The 13101-nt window shown below is 54.5% G+C and overlaps 1 long non-coding RNA gene across 2 annotated transcripts; it reads left to right on the top strand.

Annotated features, from left to right (window-relative positions):
- The first annotated feature begins 4681 nt into the window (after positions 1-4681).
- Positions 4682-12195, top strand: LOC131807414 (uncharacterized). 2 transcript variants are annotated; one of them, XR_009344477.1, is made up of 3 exons: positions 4682-4757; positions 7634-7780; positions 8658-12195. It is a non-coding gene; the product is annotated as an uncharacterized LOC131807414 (long non-coding RNA). The 2 variants fall into 2 exon arrangements; XR_009344476.1 differs by lacking the exon at positions 4682-4757 and having other exon boundaries at positions 6970-7780.
- The last annotated feature ends 906 nt before the right edge of the window (positions 12196-13101 follow it).

The raw sequence follows: 13101 nt of genomic DNA, 5'->3' as shown, positions 1-13101 counted from the left end.
GTTCAAACACTCCTGTGGCTGGGGGTCACCCCTGTCTCCTCCAGCACACAGCGCGCGTGTGCTCACACACACGTGCACACTCATGCACCATCACCGCACACATGCACACAGCACACACGGGGACGTCCAAGGTGTCCAAGGGGAACGCACCAAACCAGATCCTCACCCGGGGGCTCACCAAGTTGCCCCAAGTTCCTCTGCTCTGACGGGGGGTATGTAGACCAAACTGAGGGGGTTGCCGGCAGTAGGAGGAGGAAGAGAGAGGAAAAGGGCAGTGGAGATGACCCTAAGGAGAAGAAAACAGGCACGCGGGAAGGCGGGTGCAGCCCCGGTCCACTCCCACCCAGCACAGGCTCCGGAGTCCCGCCCAGAGGGTCCTGGGGAGCCTGCTGAGCCCCACCATGACCTTGCTGTGTGACCTTGGACACATCGCTTTCCCTCTCTGGGCCTGGGTTTCTCCCCTGTAGAAATGAAGGGACTCCGTGCAATTATTTGAACAGTTCTGAGGTGCTGCCCCCCCAGGAAGTCTTCAGTTCAAATTTGGGGTCATCCCGGTCTCCCCTGCCCGCAGCCCCTCCCCCCACCGTGCCGGAGCACTTACTATAGGACTTCCCCTGCACAGGGCCGCACGCAACTTCCTCCGGGGCGGCCGTGGCTCTCCGGAGGCGTCCCAAGGTCACAGGGAGCTTAGGCCTGAGACAACAGCCACCAACGCTGCTGTCGAAGCTGCACAGGGAATTCGGGGCTGCACCTCCAGGGGCGGCGCGAGTCCGGCGTGCATCCGTGTGAAGCCGCCACGGAAATCAAGTGTGTCCACACAGTGCACAATGTGTCCTTCACTTTTCTTTATTTAATGTCATGTAAGCACCTGTCATGGCTGTACGTGGACGGCTCTTTTTCTAACAAACACCCGATAATGCTACTGAAGGCTGTATCATAGATCCGACTGAGCCCTACTCGGGGACTTCAGAGCCAGGCTTTGGCTTTTATAAGCGTTGCTCTAAGAAGTCTGCTCATATGTACTCGTTCTGTAGAAATAGAAAGTTCTCTGTATGTCGCTATCCACAGGTATCTTTTTTTTTTTTTTTTTTTTTTTTTTGCATTTCAATGACTTTATTGAGAGGTATATCCCTTAGTACCAAAACATAATGGTAGTTGGTTAGGCTACCTCTGCCAACTCAAAATTAACACTGATGTAGTCAATTATTGAAATATATCAGCCTTTTGGGAAAATTGAAGTTATCCACAAAACACAGTTCACAAAAATATAAGATATATTGTGGTTCTTTGGTTTATTTTCTAGTGCACATTTACCCACAACATGATGTCAGAACTGGGTCCAGCCATTATGGATGGACTCAGGCTATGTGCTGCACTGAGTGTCTGCAACACTTTTCATGCTGTAGATCTCCTTACAGTCACTGACTTAATAGAAAATCTTGAATATTATCCACCGGTATCTTTAAAGGTTCCTACTCGCCTAGAAACAACGTCTGGTGCTCCGCACACCGTGTCATCAGCTGTGGTCACTGCTGGCACATGGGATTGGGGAAGAAAACTCGAGCTTTGTGTAAGCAATACTTTATACTGTTCTGGAAATGCCATCAGTAAAGGGGAAAATAAACGAAATGCAGTCCATGTTGAAGCGCCTTCAGAAGGGGTTTTCTTAGTGGGCGTGGATCCGGCAGGAGCAGAGCCACAGAACCAGAGAACGAACGGAGGAAGACGGCAGAAGGAGCCGCCGGGAGCCCACCTTGTTCTACTGGGTCGGCTCTCCCCTGTGCTGACGAGGAAAGACCTGGGTTCAAACCCTGCTCCGTGCACTCACCCGGCCCCTGGGTGTTGTTTTTGTCTCTGAGGACTTCCATTTCCCCACGTGCCGAATGGGACCCCCAGCCAGCCGGTCCCACGAGACCACCAGAGAGCACCAGGCACAGGGCCACCATCAGCTCTGTGCTGCCATCTTCCTCCTTCCTGCTCCACGTCGTGAGAAAAAGAAACACCGAATCTCACGGCTGCTCCTCAAGTCCCCGTGCCTCTCCAGCCTCCCCCACAGCCCCCAGCCCAGTCTCAGGGCTTACCTACCCTGTGGCCTTTCTCCCGAAGACAGAACCTCTGCCAAGACGCACCCCTTGGGCACAAATGGGAGCACATCTAGAAATCTCCAGATGATTAATAACTAAGACAACCAACCCCCTTTGTCACTAATGCTACAGGGCAATAAATCTACTAGCCAATGTTTTTTATTTATTTTTCCCAGAAAACACAATAAGCCCAAGAATCAGAAACACAGCAACTCTGGGGTTGAGCAGGGCTATTCTTAAAACTCCCAGTGATGGTTATACAGTTTGGCGAGCATCCCCTTCCCGTGGGCGCGCCCTGGGTTAGGAATCAGGACCCCTGCAGACACAAACAGGAAGGGAGGCCTGGCGGGCAAGAGCCGGGTCACCCAACGCTGAGCAGCCCACACCCCTGCCAGGATGCAGTTGCCTCCACCTGGCCAGGCCACTGACCAATCCCAGCTCACCTAAGACCAGGGGACCTCGGGAATCAACAACTTGAGCCGAAAGCCCTGGCTTCAGAGGCTTCCATGAGATAAAAGTCAACTGGCCAGTGGGGTAACTGCTGACGTCACCCCCTTCCCACAGATCTCAGGGGGCTGTTCTTGTGGCCAGATGGGCTCATGTCTGTGAAATCATGTGAGGTCATATGAAGTGGGGACTGTAGTCACCCCTACTCCCAGGAGCCAGCCCTGGGTCCCCAACTAGCCAGACTCCCCAGGCCTGGGAAGGATTGCTGTTCGTCACCAAAGATCCTGCCCCCACCTCCCCAGAGGCTGCCCTCCTGCCCCAAAAGCAGTCCGGGTTCCCAGCCCAGGAATCAGCCTTTGGCCCGCTCCCTACAGACACTCTGAACACTGCAAGTGCCTTCGCTCCAGAGAACATCAAAGCCCACAGCATTTCCTACCGTGTCCTTCAACCCAGTGAGCTGTGAACGTCTGTCCCCGTGGCCCGGGTACTTGGCTTTGACCAGGGAGCCAGACCCCATGCCCAAGTCCATTGCAGAGGTGGGTGATGCGGCTCCCCCAGTGGAAAGGCTGAGGTGGGTGCCTTTAAGCCACTCCATAAAGAGCTTGTCTCCATAAGCCTCTCCTCCACTTTCTTATGGGCTAATGGGTTAAACATCTTTAATTTTAGAAATAATTGCAAACAACTGTAAAGCACACACTGGTCCGAAATCTGTCCATGCATAGGGGACAACAACATTTTTATCCTACTGCAGTTACCCACCTTGGCTGCAGATGAAATGTTAATGAAAGGTTATGCTCGCAGCCTTCCAAAAATGATTACTCGAGACAGCAATTATATTTTCCCCCTTTCTGTGCAATAAAACTGTACCTCACTGCGCACTGAGAATTAATAATTCCAAACCCTGTTGTTACAGAGGCAGCATCAAAGCGGAAGGGAAGGCATGCCCATGAGGGAAAACACACACACGTTGAGACCCACAAAGAAAAGTGGGTGACTTCAAAAGAGTAGCATTCTATATTCAGGGCTGGGATCCTTTCTCAAGGTCATTAACGACTCTAGCTGACTGAAAGAGTGGCCCAATTACAAAGCACACAGAGAAACAGAAATTAGAACAGGACATAGTGACAGCTCCAGCCCTGGGTCACTCTGCACAGCCTGGCAAAGACCTGGAACCCATTGGCCAATTCCCCCAGAATCCTTCATGACTCAAAAACTCAGGACAGCCGGCTGAGTCCAGAGCCAAAGTTCAGGAGCTTCCTGGGTAATTTCCACGTGAGAAGAAAGAAGACATCCCATAGCCAGGAAGAGGAACAGCAGCCATTTATTGAGCATGTACTATACTGCAGGCAAGAGCAGCGAGGCAGGAATGCCCAGCCTCCCTGGATGGCTAACAGAACGGAAGCTCAGAAAGATTCAATGATCTGCCCGAGCTTGCACAGTAAATGCAAGAACTGGGATTTGAACTGACGTCAAAGAGGGTAAGGGCGGTCTGTGTGTCTTCCCCGTTCACTTGGGTCCCCTCAGACCTACCTAGCAGGGTGCACAGCACAGAGCAGGTGCTCAATGAATTGTACTTATTTAATGAGGGCAATTACTCTGGCTTGAGCCTCTGTGCTCAGAAGGCAAAACTCTGCCCCTTCTCTACAGACTCCAAGAGAAAAACCAGTTGCAACTTTCAATGAGTCTCAGCATTGAGGGAACTGGGGTGGGTGGGGGAAAGGGCAGGCACGGGATTTGGCACACCCCATGACAGCAGGCCCCCGGCATGCCCCCCCGCCAATGCATGCTCGAACTTCACCCCGGAGGTCCAATATTTTTCCTAAGATACATTATAATCATCTGCTAGATTAGTGGGCAATTACGGTGTGAGGCAATTGGGGTTCCTTTTGTTCTGTGACCATGCGAAAATCAGAAATTTTTCATGACTCTCCCTTGAGGAACCTTGGGTGACCAGATAGTACCCTGGTCCTTGGGGGTGGGGGGCCCGCCCACTGCCCTTCAGCCCTTTAGGTAACTCTGGGGCAAATGAGAAAACCTTAAGGCCTTAGAGAACAAGGTCACAGGTTGCAGGCGAACCAAGAGTTGGGGAGCTGTGACGGAGCTTGGGATCATGTGGCCCAGAGCCGGACCCAAAAGGCAAAGGAGAAAATCTGCTGACCCTACCGGAGGTGGGGAGAGCTGCTGAGGCAGGGGGAACAGAGCTGTCCAGGGGTCACCGAGGTGGGGGTGAGTGAGGCCTTCCCCTTGGACAGGGAAGAGCAGGGGTTCCGGAGAGCGGGTGGTGCATGTGGAGGGAAGGGCCCAGGGAGGCCAGAAAGTGGCCAGCGGGGGGGAGGAGGAGACTGCCTGCTGGGTGGGTTCCTCGAGCCCCAGGATTCTTCTGGAAACTGCAGCAGTTCTGGGTACATGTGAGGAGCTGGGGCGGCCCTGTGTGATGGGAAAGGCAGGAGGGGGCAGGAGAGGAGGTGATAGGAGAGTGTGAGAGACACCCGGGGACTCAGCTCCCCAAGCAGAGGCAGCGAGCTGGGCCGACCGAGGATGCCTTAAAGCTGGCGGGCGGACTAACGGGAGCCCTGTCACCGCCCAGAGTCCAGGCTGGTGACAGGGCCGGCGAGCAGCAGCCGGAGGAAGGGACACCCATGCTGAGTGTCCCGTGCGTGTGGCATGGCGCTCGGTGCGAGATTCAAGGTCAGAAAACATGAACGCAGCCCATGAGGATCATGCAACCGTGTGACAAGGCCAGCTCAGCCCGAGTGCAGCCGGCTGCAGAAGTGAGGGCCCGAGGCTTGCTGGGGAATCGTGACGGAGCCCGGGTACCGGGGCAGCTCCTCGGGGGGCATGGCCTGCCAGGGGCAGTGTTTGCACAAAGGGCTCAGGTGAAGAGTACCACAGTCCCCGAGACACCTGCCGACCAGGGTTCCGTGAGACCCCCAGACGGCCCTCTAGAATGGGGACACCCTGGGGGGAAGCCCTAAGTACACGACGGCCAGGGGCACTGCTGGACGGAAAGACGGAAAGAGGGTCCCACCACCTCCGGAAAAGGACCAGAGCACCTGCACTTTCTGAGCATGAATGAATCCACTGGCACTCATCCCTCTTAGTCACACGTGGTCCCAGAGCCTGGAGAGTCACTGCCCAGAGGTAGCAAGGCCCCAGCTTCCTCCTGCCCTTGACCTATGGGTCCTTCCCTGCTCAGCAGGGCTTGGCCAGAGAGGCCACCCAGAGAAAAGGCACAGGGGAGATAAAAGAGAGGTGGCAAAGGGAGCTGGGTCCTGGGACAGAGCAGCCCCGGGATGTGGGATTCCATTTACAGCCTCAGAGAGCTCCTCAGGGAGCCTCGGGGCCTCACAGGCCTTCCTGACCTGCCTATGAGTGGGGGCAGGGGTCAAGGAGGCAGAGGACAGGCATGAGAGAGTAGCCAGGGACACCCAGAACCGCTGCCAGGAGCTGAGCCAGGGCTGGGATGCCTGTCGGGGGACCACTCAAGCCCGGGCCTCGGCCAGTGTGGGTCACAGATGCTCCAGCCTTCGTGTGCAACTGAGCAAGGAGCACCTGCGAGAAGAAGAAGCGGGAATGTTCGGAGAACCAGATCCTCCTTCCCTCTTCCAGAAAATTGGGGCCATTTTCCAAGAAAGTCAAAGAAGAAGAAGTCAAAGAAGCTGCTTTCCAGAGCCTGAGAGACAAGGCACTTTCCCAGTCACAGTTTCCAGCAGTGCCTACCTACTCCCATCCAGAGGGCAGGAAGCGGGTCGCCCAGGCCAGGAACACAGAGAAGCTGGGGGCTCAGAGCAAGCCCCCAACTCCCCCACCCCACCCCCAGCCCCGCCCAGATCTGTAGGAAGAGCCTCTCCTCAGCAGTGTTCCAGATTCTTCCTCCACCCAGGTCTCACCCAGCATGGGGACAGGAATGCCTGAGGATCCCTGAGGCACACCTGAGAGGTGGCCACCTTGAACCCAGGGTCTACGGGCAGAGAAGCAGTAACGGCCCCCAGCGGGACTGAGGTGGTGCGGCCACCTGGTCTTAGGCATGAGGAGAGGGGGCGTTGAGAGGAGGGGGTGCTCTGCCTGGCTCGGGGAGGCACGGGGGCATCACAGGCTCACGCATTCATTCCGTAACACTTACTGGACGCCTCGCGATGCGCAATCTTAAAACAGAAGCGGTCTCAGAGGGGAGGGAGGCTTGTGATTCTCCGACCCAGCGCAGGGAGACGGCCCGCCCGGGTCGGGACAGGGACATGCGCGGGCACAGAGCGCGGGCTGGGGCGCAGAGAGGGAAAGGGAGAGAGGGTGCGCGGCCCCCGGGACCCGAGAGGCTGCGGGCGCCTCTCTAGCGCCTGGATGGAGAAGTTGGGGTCAGAGCTCCAGACGGGAGTCCCGGCTGCTGAATTCCCCTCCCAGACATCAGAGGCGAAGAGGAACACGCATTCGAGACCACTTCCCGCTGGGTCAGAACGTCGGGTCGTCTCGTCTCCAGCGGGGCGCAGGGACCGCTTCGCTTCGGCGGCGGCCCCGAAAACCACCGCTCCAGGGCGAAGGCGGCTGCCCCCGGGGACGGGCCCGGGGCGGAGCTCCTGGAGGCCCCGCCCACCGCGCGCACCCGGCGCAGCCCCGCCCGGGGCCTCCTCGCCGTGACCTTCCCAGCGGGGTGCGGGAGTCCCCCGCGCGCGGTCCCCGGCTCCGTGCCGCTTCCCGTTCCTGCCTCCCGGCATCTCTGCGAACTGTCAAAATCACCTCTTTTTAAGTCCGTTTCATTGCTCAAGACTTTTTTTGGATGAAGCCTTTCCTTATTCCTGGGCCCAGATACAACCTTTCTTTTCAGCACTCCACCTCCGGACCCCCCAAAACCCCATCCCCACCCTCCGTAATGTGGGCACACCTCTAGCCCCGCTGATCGTACCGTAGGGCCTGCTTGCCCCTGGCACCGCGAGGTCCTTCAGGACTCTGTGCATGGGAGGAGAGAGGACTTGCTTCCCTCACCCTGCGAGCAATCCCAGCTTCACCCTACGCCGGCGCCTGTGCACTGTCCGGGCTCAGAAGTGGAACCAGGGCCCTGCCTTTACGATGAAGTTTCCTCTGCCCTGACACGAGTTGTCCATCTGCAGGACTCGCCTGTGCCCCCTGGAAACCGCCAGGCTCCGGTCCCCACTGCAGCTGACGGCTCAGCGGGCTCGCGGTGCCCCTAATGTGCGCTGCGCGCCAGGCTGAACGGCGGGACAGCGGCAAGACGTTGTGCAGGGGTGTGCTGCAAGGTGAGAAGAGTGTGAACCTCGAGGTCAGGGGGACCCACTTTCCAACTCCGCCTGCCTTACACTGTGGCTGTGCTTAGGCAAACTCCCCGTGGCTCCGTTTCTTCCGCTGCAAAGCAGGGGCAGTGACCACTGTCTGGCAGACCTCTTGTAAGCTCTGCAGAAAAGCAGGAGCACCTGTGGGCTCTCAGTACACATTAGTCGCTATTGGGCACCCAGGGGATGCTGGAGATGAAGAACACACGCTCTGGACCCAAGTCACCTGGGTCAAACCCTGGCTCTGCCACGGGTTTGTTGTGTAACCTCGGACGAGTCCTCGTTTTTCTGTGCCTCGGTTTTCCCATCTATGAAATGGGGATAATATGCTTAACAGTGACTCCGTCTCTGGGAGGGGGAAGAAAAGTTTGGGAAAGAGTGGTGGCCACAGCACAACGCTGTAAATGTAATGAAAGTCGTTGAATTGTATGCGTAAAATGGGTGAAAGGGACACTTTTATATTATGTATGTTTTATCACAGTTTTACAAAGTTAATAATAATGGCACATACTAAGAAGCCGTGGATTATTGCCTGTGAATCATCCCTCAATAAAACTGCTAGTAAAAAATAAAAATAAATGAGGATAATAGTTTAACCTGCCCGGTAGGGTTGTTGGAGGGGATTAAGTGAGTCTATAGGGTCCTGAGAACAGTGTCCAGGGCTGCTGGGGAGCCGTCAGCCGGTGCTGGCTAGCATATTAAATATACACCATCTGTATCATTTAATTTAATCTTTACAAGCACCCTACAAATTAAAAGGTATTTTTACTCATTTGATGGGTAAGAAAATTGATGATATATTCATGCATGCACATCCTATCAGCTATTGGTTCTGTTTCTCTAGGGGACCCTGAGCGATACAAGCTGCAAATTCCCAGGTGCATTTGGAACCAGAATGACCCACTCACTGTGGCCACGAGCTCCCGCCACAGCCGGAGTACCTAAGACGTGCCGACGGCCATGGCCACACCTCAGTAGCAAGAACTAGAAATTCCAGCACTTTCCCGAGGAAGGAGAAGCACAACTCTGTTTGGGGATCTGTGAAAGTTTGGGTTTTCTGGGGCCTTTTGTATTTTGTTTTAGGATCCTTTTTTATTAGTATTATACAAACCACACAGAAATGTCTGAAATTTCCACTTCTAAGCTGGCTGTATGTCACCTGACAGGCACAGTGCTAGGTGACAATGGAAGACGCTGACACTTGAGAAGCCATCCTGCTCAGAAACGGAAGGAAAGGTCACTGTGTTGAAGGTGCCTGGTAAGTGGTTACATACACTTCTGGCTACTGAGTGTAGAACTTGGTCCCCCAGAGATAGCACTGGACACTTCTAGAAGCTTCTCCTCACGATGGCTGCTCCCCCCGCCCCTTCTCGCTTTTCCCTCTCTTTTGTTTTCTTTTTTTGTGGGAGGAATTAGATTTCATTTTCTTGTAAGCATAACTTCTTTATTTTTCGACAGTGTTCTGTTAGTTTCAGGTGTACAGTGTCGTGACTCGACACTTCCATACGTCACCCAGAGCTCATCACCCTCCTTCATCCCCAACCCCTGAGTGACCCAAACCTCCACTCACCTCCCCTCTGGTAACCATCAGACTGTTCTCTGTAATTAAGAGTCTGTTCCTTGGTTTGTCTCTCTCCCTTTTTCCCTTTGCTTGTTTGTTTTGCTTCTTTTAAACTCCACATCTGAGTGAGATCATATGGTGTTCCCACACCCCTTCTTCCACGCAGCTCTGGGCTCACAACAGGAGCATAGCCTTCCACTGCTGCCAGAGCAGGAGAGATGCTGGACTCCAGGGAAAGGGCTGGCAGCTCTCAGAGGCCAGTGACCAGAGGCAAAGCTGGGAGAAATGGCTCATCTCGAAAATGGATGTCAGGCTCAGTCAGCTTTGCCTGCCTCTTCCTAAAGTTGAACTCACATTTGCCCCCTGATAGAGAAGGGCTTGCCGCAACAGGGTGGGGGGGGGGTGTGTGCCGGGAGGGTAGAGACAGACCTGGGCGTGGTGGGGGCAGGGGGAGCCGTCAGTCACTTCCAGACAGAACTGGGTGGTGCCAGCCAGGGGCCGGACCCCACAAAGTCAGCGAGGGTGGTCCTGGGTCAGGTCACCTCTCTGGAGCCTGAACAGCTCATTTCGAACCCAGACAGGGCATAGAAGAGCTCAAGCCAGCAGGCCACAAACCTTAGACTCACCCCAGATCTGGGATAGGTTTGCAATTAAACCCAAAGACTGGAACTTGGAAGATCAAAACACTTGTCAAGTTTACCCCAATTCGCTTTAAAGTGAGAACAATGACATTTGAGAGCAGATGGTGGGCTTAGGGTGTTGCTGTGTGGATCGCGGGATTCTAAAGAGGGATGCACCTGAGTTCCAGGTTCCCTCCTCTCCCTGGCCACCCCAAGGCTCCCAAAGCACTGTCTCCTCCTAGGGCTGGGGGCCCAGGTGTGAACCCCAGACAAGCCCAGACATCTGCCCAGCCCAGCTGGAAGGGCACATTCACCCTCTGGGTCTGTTGGCTTTCCTCTGGGCTGACCCCAAGCAAGACCAGAGGAGTGTGGCGTGCTGAGTGAGCACCAGGCAGGGGAGGAAGTGAGCTGTCGACTTCTGCTTCCCCTCCCCCACGGGCCTTCCTGGGGGGTGGGCCTTCCTCCTTGTGGGGGCTGGGGAACCTGGCTTTCCCCTAAAACCTCTGCCCTTGAGAAGGATGCCAGGCGGGGTGTAACCAGTGGCAGCCCCAGGGCACAAGCCACCTGTACCCCCAGCCAGCACGTCCCTTGGCTCCAGGCTCCTTCTCTCCTTCCGAGTGACCACTGGCAAGAAAGTGGCCGGCGCTCCCTCACAGACCCCACTCAGGAAGCCACGGAACTGTGGCAGGGCTTTGCAGCAAGCCTGAGGGCTGCGGGGCCCTGGTGCAATCGCGGAAGCCCTCTGGCCCCTGGTTCCCCCCGCAAGCCAGGCTTTAGCCCTGAGCTCTGCCCTCTCTCCCAGTTCCAGTAGAGCGACCAGCAGCTCCCCGATAAATTCCAGTCGGGCACTGGGCACTGAGTGCCTAATCCCTCTGATCCTTGAGCCCACTCGGTGTAAGTGCAGCCGCACTTTACAGATTTGGAAACCAGAGCCCAGAAGGCAGCTAGTGAACAGCAGAGCCTGTCAGAAGCCAGGTGCCCTTGCCCATGGCCTTATGCCTTCTCCGCTCGGGGTCCCTGCCTTTGAGCCAGCCACCCTCCTCTGCTCGGGCCCACACTACCCCACTGGCTTTCCCAGAGCCTCCACGAAGTCCCACCGGCCCTCAGGTTAAAACCCTCCAAAACGGCTCAGCCAGAACAAACTTGCAACCCGAAACAGGACTCTAGAAGGAGAGAGGCAGAAAGGTGTGCGGGCCTCCCGCTACCTCCAGGCTCCCTTCACCCTCTCTCCCATCTAACCACCGCGTCCTGGGTGCGGGTGCAGGGGTGAGCCCTGTCTGCCTAGCCGCTGGGCGATCATTCCCCTTTCGCAGATGGAAAACTAAGGCACAGAGAGGCCCCATGGACCACCCAGGGTATTCGCACTAATAACTCAAATCCTAAGGGCTGGGACTTGAGCCCAGACCACGCAGCTCTAGGCCTGTCTCCCCACAGGGAGCACTGGCTGGTGACATGGATCTCAGTAGAGATCCGGGCCGCACACACTGCTTCTCACAGGGAAGGGGAGGACCGTGGTGCAAAATCCGGAAAGGCCGTGTAGTGCCTTGTGGATGCTAAGAAGTCTCCTCCTGTCCTGCCTTCTCGGCACAGCCCCGGCGAGCTGGCTCGTTGGTCTGTTGACTCACTGCTCTGGGAGACGAGGCTGGAGTAAGCACGTCACAACCTCATAGGGTCCGTTGGACACATGCTGCAGCCCGTTTCCTACAACCAAGAAGAAGCTCTCATATGAAGCCATCAGAGCAGACAAATCCAAACTAAGGAGACGTGCCTAGTAGCATCGGTACACGGGGAGAGCTCGGGGAGATGTAAGACATCGCTGCCCTGGGAGTGCAGTCGGAGGTGGCCAGTGCCCAGAGAGACGTTACCTAATGGGATAACAGAACACTTACAACATCTTTAAACATCTGCACGCCAAGAGGTCACAGTAAGGATGTGTCAAAGACTGAAAGTGGTAGGATGGCTCCCTGAGAAAGTGCTCTTCAGATGGTGGCCTCATAGCCTTCTCTCTCCCTTGCCTGCACCCATCACAAGCCTGTGACAAGCACCATCTCTCCCAGCATCTAAAGCTTCCTGCCACCATTCTCTGGCGCTCTGGAAGGATTTCGAGGGGGTTGTTACGTGTGTACTTCTGAACGTTGCAATTCTGTATTGTTAAAGTCTAGCACTTAATAAAATAACCATGACTGCTTATTTGCAAAGAGTCTTGATGTTCTGGAAGGTTCCTTCTTATAAATGGAAGTTGGTTCTTATAAATATTTGGTTAATTAGCCATGCTATCTGAAATAAATCATTTGCTCTCAGTTTTTACGGTGGTTAACAGTTTGTGAAGTAATTTTTACATACATTAGCCAGTGGCTAGAATGTTATCAGTGCATATAAAAGTTTATGGAATTGAGAATTGAGTTATCCCATCTGATTTTCTCAAAGGCCTATGAGGGGGTAGATTTTTGTTGGCAGAAGGGGCTGCCTTTTTTTTTAAGTATTTATTATCTGAGAGAGAGCATGAAAGAAAGAGAGCAGGGGGGACAGAGGGAGAGGGAGAAGCAGACTCCCCACAGAGCAGGGACTCGATCCCAGGACCCTGAGATCATGACCTGAGCTGAAATCAGACCTTCAACTGACTGAGTCACCCAGGCTCCTGGGGCTCCCTTTTTAAAAGGAAAATCTCATGTGCCCATAGTGAACAAATTTGCTCTCTATGAAAGATTATCCAATCTCTGGGGATCCCCCCCACCTTTCACAGAGCCCCACACTCTCAGGATGTAACCACTGTCTACAGTTTTCTGTACATCCTTCCAGAAATTTTCCATCTACACGAACACATACTAATACCTCTTCGCAAAGAATAGATGTATATCATCATCATGATGTTTTACCTTTCTGTTTAAATCAAATAACATACCACAGTCACATTTTCCATACAAAATGTGCCTATTCGTTTCAAGGGCAGTATAATATTCTGTTATAGGATGTATCATGATTTACCTAAACCAGCTTCTACTTTATCACGGAATGAATCTTGTTGTAAGTGAACAACCTGGCTCACCCATCTTTGCTCACATTGCCAGAGTCTATCTGCAGGATAAATCCCCAGAATTAGAAATGGA

This window comes from Mustela lutreola, chromosome 9 (genome assembly GCF_030435805.1).
Source record: "Mustela lutreola isolate mMusLut2 chromosome 9, mMusLut2.pri, whole genome shotgun sequence".
Classification (NCBI taxonomy): domain Eukaryota; kingdom Metazoa; phylum Chordata; class Mammalia; order Carnivora; family Mustelidae; genus Mustela; species Mustela lutreola.
Note: the sequence above shows the minus strand (reverse complement) of the source record. Positions and strands in the feature narration are given on the sequence as shown.